This window comes from Lissotriton vulgaris, chromosome 2_2 (genome assembly GCF_964263255.1).
Source record: "Lissotriton vulgaris chromosome 2_2, aLisVul1.2, whole genome shotgun sequence".
NCBI lineage: Eukaryota > Metazoa > Chordata > Amphibia > Caudata > Salamandridae > Lissotriton > Lissotriton vulgaris.
The window spans coordinates 291,238,073-291,248,262 of record NC_141688.1 but is presented as its reverse complement, the minus strand read 5'-3'; the positions used below and the strand labels follow the sequence as shown (position 1 = coordinate 291,248,262).

General features: G+C 50.1%; 1 pseudogene; it reads right to left on the bottom strand.

The window, feature by feature from the left end:
* Positions 1-653: 653 nt before the first annotated feature.
* LOC147729325 (uncharacterized) lies at positions 654-1,392 on the bottom strand (annotated as a pseudogene).
* Positions 1,393-10,190: the final 8,798 nt, after the last annotated feature.

Here is a 10,190-nt window from a genome sequence, read left to right as displayed (position 1 = left end):
AGGACATGACTTCTGTTTACAATTTAGTACAAAGTTAATAAAAAAGCGCGTGAAGGTCAGTCAGCTCCATGGACCTGGAATTTGAACTTCACCTTACAGCGTGGAGGACAGTTTCTTTTGTACTTCTGTAACCGCCTGCAAATACATCTTACGTATGCATATTCAATCAAGCATTTACTCAAGCACAACTGTCTATCAAAAGGTAATACTGTTCTTATTACATTTCCACATAACCACTGCACAGCTGATGTTCTTGGCTTGTCCTGTGCTCTGGAGCCTAAATATGCTATAATCCCAACAAGTCTACTGCTGTGCACGGCCTAACCTCCCACGTCCTGTGACTTTGTGCTGCTTATACAATAAAATTTTCTGACACGTGGTCTAACAATGCAGGCCTGTGACTTTCCATTTCTACTGTGTCTAATTATATTTTTCTATTCTACTAAAGCTCACATCTACTTCCCTCCCCAGGTCCTAACTCCATTCGAGCCTTCTGTTCTGCTACTGCAGACAGATTAAGTCTGTATTTTTTCTTTAACACGTACATCTGTACACGTTTTTCCGTGGATGCTTGCATTGACATTAGTAGGCCTTCTTCATTTTCTACATTCATTATAACATTCCCCCCTTTAGTTGAATTTTCAAATATTTACTCACTTTCCCTTTAGCTTGGAGTTATTGTATACATTCTTCTCAACGTTTGGCATTTTATTGACCAATCTATAAGTGAACATCCCTCCCAACTTCTGACTAACACTTTTGCAACACCCTATCACTATCTAGAAGACATAGAACATCAACATTACAAGAACAGGCAGCAAGGCCTTAGTGGTCCTGACATCTAGGACAGTACCCAAGTGAACCACCCTGAAAACCATTTGTCTGAGGCACCCCCTTCTTCGCCATTTAAATCTGTAAGGTATGCAGAGTTTGTATTGCCTTTGTTAGTGATCTATTATCGGCAGCATTGGCTGGAATGTTTGCACAACAGGCAGTTTGAATCTTGACACATACTCCCTCTTCTAGCACCGTCATTAAGTCTAATACATATCTATGCTGCATAATCATTACACTCATGGCTTGCAACTCTTCTTTGATCATGTTGAACCCATTCTAGGTGGGGTTGATGGCTTTCATCAACTCACAGCAGGTAATCTGGAGCCAACGTGCAGTTGATTGAGCTTGAACAAATGGAAGGATGCTGCTGAAGAAGATGTGTGCCTCATTGGACAGCCTCTGCTGTTGTGGGATGTCTTCCCAGTCATTATAACCCAAATACTCTGCGGCTCTTTTCCTCTGATGGTGGTGTACAGTTGTTAGGCAGCTTATGGGATGGTCATGTACTTGAGAGATTGCAGGTTCTGGAATCACCGGGGGAGGGGGTATGTGCATGGTGATCAAGGAGCAGAGTCCTCGCCTACCTGATGGAAGGCACATATACAGCCACTCACCACAATTCCAGTAAAAATCCATTAGGCTGGAGGTGTGCCATTGCATGTCAGCATTATGTCTTGTGATGTTGCAACAGTTCCATTTCCCCTGAAACACAAAGAGAAAAGAGTGGGTGTTCTACCTTCTAGTAGTGTTGTGGGTGTTCCTACCCAAGTTAGTAGAAGATATGGTCTCATCCCATGCTGCGTGACACTTCTACCTCATGCTATTGTCAGTCTAGTTCCGCTTCTATAGACATAAGGCCCTGCATCCAAATGTAGCGTCATGGAACCAATGAACCTGAACGTATACTTATTCATTTACTCAGAAATAAGGCCTTTTCTGACAATCATGGGGCCTGGGTGTAGCGGAGTAATTCTTGAAAGAAAATCATAGGACAGCATACCTCTAAAAATCCCTGCTGCATTATTTTAGCTCTCCGAGTCTCATCCTTGTACCTCATAATCCCTGCATTGGCCATTTCATCTAACTACACTACTAACTCTTTGTGGTCTGTTAGGTCGTTCATTACATCTGCTAAATTTCTCATATTCCGTGGTGCTTAATAGTAATGCTTCATGTATGACCTGCAGTCATTGCATCTGTGCTTGTATTCTACAAAGGAAAAGGTATAACAGATGCAGGGTAATATTTGGAGGTACCTCTTTGGACGAGTGTAAACTGTTGTTAAATAGACCCATACATGAGGTAAAATGCCATTGCAGTATAGCCGCCAACATAAAACATAAAAACAAAAACAAAACAGCAATACTTAACTGTCGCTAGTAGAGTCGATGAAATACTCCACTCAAACTTTGAAGGTAGACGTTGTTTCTCTTGTGCCTCGACTTCCCCCTCTTGTCTGTCGAAGTGTCTGAGGCCAGTTGCACATCTGTCATATGAATCCATGGTTTCCTGCCATTCACTTTCATTTAAGTGTGGGTACTCATTGTCACTGAAAAGGGCAGTTGAATTTGAGATCCTTCAATTTTCTGACACAATTCTGCACGTAAACTTGTTGGCCAACTGGTATTGGGCTTGTCTGCTGGGCTGAGACGGTCTTCTCCTTTCGCAATACCTGTTTAGAGAAGAACTAACAGACCTTATTAACTCAAAAAAATAACAACTCATTTCAATTTCTAAAACCTCCGCTGTCTTGTGGGTATCTGTCTTTTGATGCAATATCATTAAAGGAGTGAGCTATTTGATGTGGTGTTAATTGAAGATTGCTTCCTGGCTGATATCTGATGGTGTACAAAGCCAGTGGTAGGCAGTACAGCCATATCTTTTCCAGAGTAGCACATAGTTTGCTTATTTAATTCTTGAGAAGGCCATTCAGGTGCTTCATGATACCATTTCTTTGGGGTGATAAACACAGGACAGTTTATGTTTCATTCCTAAGGCAGTGCAAATGTATTGAAATATTGCATAATTTTGTACACTGTGTCCTTTCTCAATCCATTGTGAGAATGTTCAAACAACTGCTAATCGATAGCTGTAATTGTTACATCTATCTAAAATGTCGACAAAAGTGTAGATTTTTTTAATGGGCCTATTGGGTGTGGTATTGTTGAAGTGATCACTTTTAACCCCTTGGCTGCTGCCGTCGGCCAACGGTCGTCACGTGCACTACCTTGGTAGTGCTGCGAACCTCCATTGGCCGACGGTACCCCACCCGTTTTTCGAACGTTCAGCACTGGAGCTTTACGTTCGACGCAGGCAAGGTGTTAAGGTCGGCTTGGGGCTATATTGTTGACAAAGTGCACATTCTGCACTGTATATAGTGATTGTTTCAGATAGTTGTGGAATAAATCAATCTACAGATACTCCTTTGCGGTGTGCCCTGGGAGGTGTAGTTGCTCTAGAGCCATGTACAACAGGGCTTGTGGCATTACCGGCTTGCCTGTACTCACTTGTCTGTAAATAAAATCTGTTGGTGACTGAGTTTACTAATTCAACAAAAAGATTCTACCAATACAATATATCCTTCCTTGTTTGTAAAGATATAATGATGGTGATGGTGGTGGTGGGAAAATGGTGTTCAGCCCAAGAGTTGCCTTGGGAAACACACTTAGGGGCCCATTACGATGTCGGGCAGATTGCCCCCGCCAGGCTGGTGGTAGCCACCGCCAGCCTGGCCCGGGCAATCCGCCAGACATCCACACTCGTTTCCCCTGCCATATTAGTTGCAAGTCGCAAGGCGTCACCCGGTCGCATGGCGACCGGAGCGGAAAAGGTTTTCTATGGTAGCGGTGTCTGTCAGACACCGCCTGCCATATTAGGATGCGGTTTTACTAATGCCTTTCCGTGGCGGCAATGCTGTCATGGAAAGGCATGCGGTCTTCACTCTGGGGGCCCCCTCCGGGCCCCCTAAGTGAAGGATGGGTGCGGGTTGCACTGGGGGGGTACCTGTGGTACCCTCTACATTTGCATAAACAAAGCGCAGGCACGCGGTGCCTGCCGCTTTGTTTATGCAAATGCATTTATGCATTTATAGCATTGTGGTGGACGGTGCAGAGAGCACCGCCCGCCACAATGCTATAAATGTAGGATGTGCCCGCCACTGTGGCGGGCACATCCTAATACACCCCACGGGACCCCCGCCCTAATGGCGGGCGGGCCCGATTTCAGACAGGATGGTGGGCGGACAAAGTCCGCCCGTCATCCTAATAAGCCCCTATGTTTTTTCTAAAATACCCCTCACACACTAAAAATTAATTCGGTGACATGCTTCATCATAGGGGTCTTCCCGTCCCTCTACGGGGCGGGGCATGCTGCGACCTACGGACACGTGGGAGCACTTGATTAAGTGAAAAACTATGTGTTTTGCAGAGGTGGGAGTGGTAGGGTCAGGAAAGATAGTAGTGCAGAATTAAAAGTTACCTAGCTAGTGAAAAATATTAATTTTATTGCCTTCTCTAGCTGGAAACATTAAAAATGGGGAGACGTAGGGAGTATACTTTTATGAGTTGCCTACTACTGGGTCAACATGTTTCAAAAGCCAACCCCTTGGCTTCTCTTCAGGACCATGCGCGATCCCTACTCCACTCACACATTAATTATGTGTAATTTGTGTGCCTAATAATATTCAGCCACAGTTCATGCTAAAATAAGCATTCAAAAAAACCATACCTAATCATTATTTCTTATAACACTGATGTAAGGAATCTCCCTGGGAATACCTTCTCGTGACTATGTCAACGAGAAGGTATTACCAGGGAAAGGTATGTTTTTTGCATGCTCATTTTAGCACTGCATCATCCAGTGATGAATGTTTCCAAACATTTTGTTTCATCAAATCGAAGAAATGCAAAATGCATGCTAATTTCCCTCGAGAGGTTATATTTTGCACAATAATGTCATTTATGTTACCCAAAGCTGCGCCACAGTGCAGAGTAGGGTAGAGTACCCCGTACATATTACTGGCCCTAGTTGGCAAAATTGATTGCCTGAGGCCACCACGACCTGGTATAATATGAACAGATTCAGCACTGACCAACCCACAAGTCACCTCCTTCTTGTACAGAAATGTGTTACATTAACACTATAGGAAAATCTCAGAGCTCCGGAGACGCAAATGTAAAGAAACACTTCCCGAATTAAGCTCGTACACTAAGGATGAGAACAATTCCAAAGGGCAAGGTAAGGATCGCACTTCAAAAATACTGGTAGATACATGTTGACATAGAGACTGCAGCTGAAAGAGAGAGAGAGGAGAGCTGCCAAGAGGAGAGAGACACCAGCTGATAGCAGTGGAATAGCAAGGTCAGGTGGTACCCGGAGCGGAAATTTCTTATCACCCCCTCCCCCCACCCAGTGCGGAAAAAAAGTTCTTGTCACCCCCCACATTGAAATTATTAAAGAAAGTAGGAAAAATAAGATACTTACAATTGCAAGTGTAATTTCTTTTATTTTAAAAACACATATTTCTGCCATTTTGTCACCCCCCTCAGTGATGACACGCGGGGTAGCCCAAACCCACCGCACGCCCCTTCCTAAGCCGCTGCCTGGGAGAGAGGGACAGGGGAGACACTGTGAGCAGGGAGACAACAGTTGAGCGAGAGGGACAACAGAGATGCTGCGAGTAGAGCAAAGAGACACCACCTGAAGGAGTGGGACCGGAGAGACTCTGCGAGGAGACACTAGTAGAAAGCGTTGAGAGGAGAGAGACACTAGTTGAAAGACAGTATTAAGAGAGACCGCGAGGAGGGACAGCACTGAAAAGACAGGGTCAGGAGAGACGCTGTAAGTAGAGAGACACCAGTTGAAAAAGAGAGGCAGGAGAGACTGCGAAGAGGGACACCACTATAAAGAGAGGTACAGGAGAGACGCTGTGAGGAGACACCAGTTGAAAGCAAAGGGAGGAGAGAGACCCCATTGAAAGCAACGGGAGGAGAGATACACCCGTTAAAAGAGACGGGAGGAGAGAGACACACGTTGAAAGTGATGGGAGGAGAGAGACACTTGTTGAAGAGAGGAATGGTGCAGCAACATGGATTGGCGCTAAAGGCTTCTTTGGTGCTTTTGTTTGATATTTCTTGAATGTGCCTCATTTCCGGCTCGCGTGCTCTTTGTAAAGAGTGGGTCTATTCAGAGGCAGCAGTGGGAGGGAGAGCGCCGTCTGGTCAGAGAGCCCTTCATCACAAATAATTCAACACCCCTTCAGGTCCTTGAAGAGGAGCGCGGGCCTTTGCGCCTCTCACGGGGCGGGTGTACGCAGCTCGCGCCAATTACAGGCTCTTAGGGGCAGATTTACAAGCCCCTTGCGCCACATTTGCGTCACTTTCCCCATGTTAAAAATGATGCAAAAGTGACGCAAGGGCATTGTAAATAAGCCCCTTAATGTCCCAGAAGTGCGGGTTTAAGTAATAGTGACTGTGGCCGCCATTAAACACGGACTGGGGGCTGAGCACAGCAGCCCCTGAAGAGAGCATGGTTGACTTATTGCGCGGCCTCTTGTCTCCCATCACAGTGAGGGCTTAAGACTGAAGGAGCTGGGGAGGGCAAAGTTGATGGTGGAAGCCATGCACAGGTGGGGGCCTCAGACAGAGAGAGCAGAGAGGGCCGAGCTGAGGGTGGAAGCCATGTACAGGTGGGGGCCTCAGACTGAGAGAGCAGAGAGGGCCGAGCTGAGGGTGGAAGCCATGCACAGGTGGGGGCCTCAGACAGAGAGAGCAGAGAGGGCCGAGCTGAGGGTGGAAGCCATGCACAGGTTGGGGCCTCAGACTGAGAGAGCAGAGAGGGCCGAGCTGAGGTGGAAGCCATGCGCAGGTGGGGGCCTCAGACTGAGAGAGCAGAGAGGGCCGAGGTGAGGGTGAAAGCCATGCACAGGTGGGGGCCTCAGACTGAGAGAGCAGAGAGGGCCGAGCTGAGGGTGGAAACCATGCACAGGTGGGGGCCTCAGACTGAGAGAGCAGAGAGGGCCGGGCTGAGGGTGGAAACCATGCACAGGTAGGGGCCTCACACTGAGAGAGCAGAGAGGGCTGAGCTGAGGTGGAAGCCATGCACAGGTGGGGGCCTCAGACTGACAGCAGAGAGGGCCGAGCTGAGGGTGGAAACCATGCACAGGTAGGGGCCTCACACTGAGAGAGCAGAGAGGGCTGAGCTGAGGTGGAAACCATGCACAGGTGGGGGCCTCAGACTGACGGAGCTGGGGAGGGCTGAGCTGAGGGTGGAAGCCATGCACAGGTGGGGGCCTCAGACTGAGAGAGCAGAGTGGGCCGAGCTGAGGTGGAAGCCATGCACAGGTGGGGGCCTCAGACGGAGAGAGCAGAGAGGGCCGAGCTGAGGGTGGAAGCCATGCATATGAGGGTGCCTCAGACTGAGAGAGCAGAGAGGGCCGAGCTGAGGGTGGAAGCCATGCACAGGTGGGGGCCTCAGACTGAGAGAGCAGAGAGGGCCGAGCTGAGGGTGGAAGCCATCAGATGTGGGGGCCTCAGACTGAGAGAGCAGAGAGGGCCGAGCTGTGGGTGGAAGCCATGCACATGAGGGAGCCTCAGACAGGAGGGCCGAGCTGAGGGTGGAAGCCATGCACATGTGGGGGCCTCAGACTGAGAGAGCAGAGAGGGCTGAGCTGTGGGTGGAAGCCATGCACAGGTGGGGGCCTCAGACTGAGAGAGCAGAGAGGGCCGAGGTGAGGGTGAAAGCCATGCACAGGTGGGGGCCTCAGACTGAGAGAGCAGAGAGGGCCGAGCTGAGGGTGGAAGCCATGCACAGGTGGGGGCCTCAGACTGACGGAGCTGGGGAGGGCTTAGTTGATGGTGGAAGCCATGCACAGGTAGGGGCCTCAGACTGAGAGAGCAGAGAGGGCTGAGCTGAGGTGGAAACCATGCACAGGTGGGGGCCTCAGACTGAGAGAGCAGAGAGGGCCGAGCTGAGGGTGGAAGCCATGCACAGGTGGGGGCCTCAGACTGAGAGATCTGAGAGGGCCGAGCTGAGGGTGGAAGCCATGCACAGGTGGGGGCCTCAGACTGAGAGAGCAGAGAGGGCCGAGCTGAGGGTGGAAGCCATGCACAGGTGGGGGCCTCAGACTGACGGAGCTAGGGAGGGCTTAGTTGATGGTGGAAGCCATGCACAGGTTGGGGCCTCAGACTGAGAGAGCACAGAGGGTTGAGCTGAGTGTGGAAGCCATGCACAGGTGGGGGCCTCAGGCTGACGGAGCTGGGGAGGGCTTTTTTGATGGTGGAAGCCATGCACAGGTAGGGGCCTCAGACTGAGAGAGCAGAGAGGGCCGAGCTGAGGATGGTAGCCATGCACAGGTGGGGGCCTCAGACTGAGAGAGCAGAGAGGGCCGAGCTGAGGGTGGAAGCCATGCATATGAGGGTGCCTCAGACTGAGAGAGCAGAGAGGGCCGAGCTGAGGGTGGAAGCCATGCACAGGTGGGGGCCTCAGACTGAGAGAGCAGAGAGGGCCGAGCTGAGGGTGGAAGCCATGCACAGGTGGGGGCCTCAGACTGACGGAGCTGGGGAGGGCTGAGCTGAGGGTGGAAGCCATGCACAGGTAGGGGCCTCAGACTGAGAGAGCAGAGAGGGCCGAGCTGAGGGTGGAAGCCATGCACAGGTGGGGGCCTCAGACTGAGAGGGCAGAGAGGGCCGAGCTGAGGGTGGAAGCCATGCATATGAGGGTGCCTCAGACTGAGAGAGCAGAGAGGGCCGAGCTGAGGGTGGAAGCCATGCACAGGTGGGGGCCTCAGACAGAGAGCAGAGAGGGCCGAACTGAGGGTGAAAGCCATGCACAGGTGGGGGCCTCAGACTGAGAGAGCAGAGAGGGCTGAGCTGAGGGTGGAAGCCATGCGCAGGTGGGGGCCTCTGACTGAGAGAGCAGAGAGGGCCAAGCTGAGGGTGGAAGCCATGCACAGGTGGGGGCCTCAGACTGAGACAGCAGAGAGGGCCGAGCTGAGGTGGAAGCCATGCGCAGGTGGGGGCCTCAGACTGAGAGAGCAGAGAGGGCCGAGCTGAGGGTGGAAGCATGCACAGGTGGAGGCCTCAGACTGAGAGAGCAGAGAGGGCCGAGCTGAGGTGGAAGCCATGCGCAGGTGGGGGCCTCAGACTGAGAGAGCAGAGAGGGCCGAGCTGAGGGTGGAAGCCATGCACAGGTGGGGGCTTCAGACTGAGAGAGCTGAGAGGGCCGAGCTGAGGGTGGAAGCCATGCACAGGTAGGGGCCTCAGACCGAGAGAGCAAAGAGGGCTGAGCTGAGGGTGGAAGCCATGCACATGAGGGAGCCTCAGACAGGAGGGCCGAGCTGAGGGTGGAAGCCATGCATATGAGGGTGCCCCAGATAGGAGGACCAGAAGAGGGCAGGGCTGAGGGTGGAAGCCATGCACAGGTGGGGGCTTCAGACTGAGAGAGCTGAGAGGGCCGAGTTGAGGGTGGAAGGCATGCAAAGGTGGGGGCCTCAGACCGAGAGAGCAGAGAGGGCGGAGCTGAGGGTGGAAGCCATGCACATGACGGAGCCTCAGACAGGAGGGCCGATCTGAGGCTGGAAGCCATGCATATGAGGGTGCCCCAGACTGAGAGATCAGAGGAGGGCAGGGCTGAGGGTGGTAGCCATGCACAGGTGGGGGCCCCAGACTGAGAGATCAGAGAGGGCGGGCTGAGGGTGGAAGCATGCACCGGTGGGGGCCTCAGACTGAAGGAGCAGAATAGGGCCTTGCTGAGAGTGAAAGCAGTTCAGGGCCAGAATATTGATGAAAAAATATCGACTGGCAAGAATATCAATGGTGTAAAATATCAAGGTAAGTTTTCTCGACATCAAAAATATTGTGTGCAAAGGAGATTTTTTTTTTTAAAATATATTTTTTATTTTTTCCCAGTACACACATTGTATTATATATATTATACATTTAACCAATTAATTTTACAATTATAATTTACCCTATCTGGTTTGATGACATTACTCACACTTTACATGGCTCCAACAAAATTAAACAAAAGAATAGAGTACTAAATAAGAAAATATGAAGTACATTTTCATAAACTTAAGCTTAATGGAACCTATAATTCATGTTACATTTCACATAAATTGCCCTACAGTGTTATATTCTCCTTCCATTTCGCTATTGGCGGCCAGATTTTTAAACCTAACCTTCTTCCCCTTTTTCCCTTACGTGCATAAATTGCCTTCTCAAGATTATACATAGCTAATAGATTTGCCAGCCAAGTTTGCTTAACCGGGGGGGTCTTATCCAACCATGCTCTTGCTATTGTCAGCCTCAGTACTGCGGCAGCGATAAACATAAATTCCTTTTAGTAGAATCCCC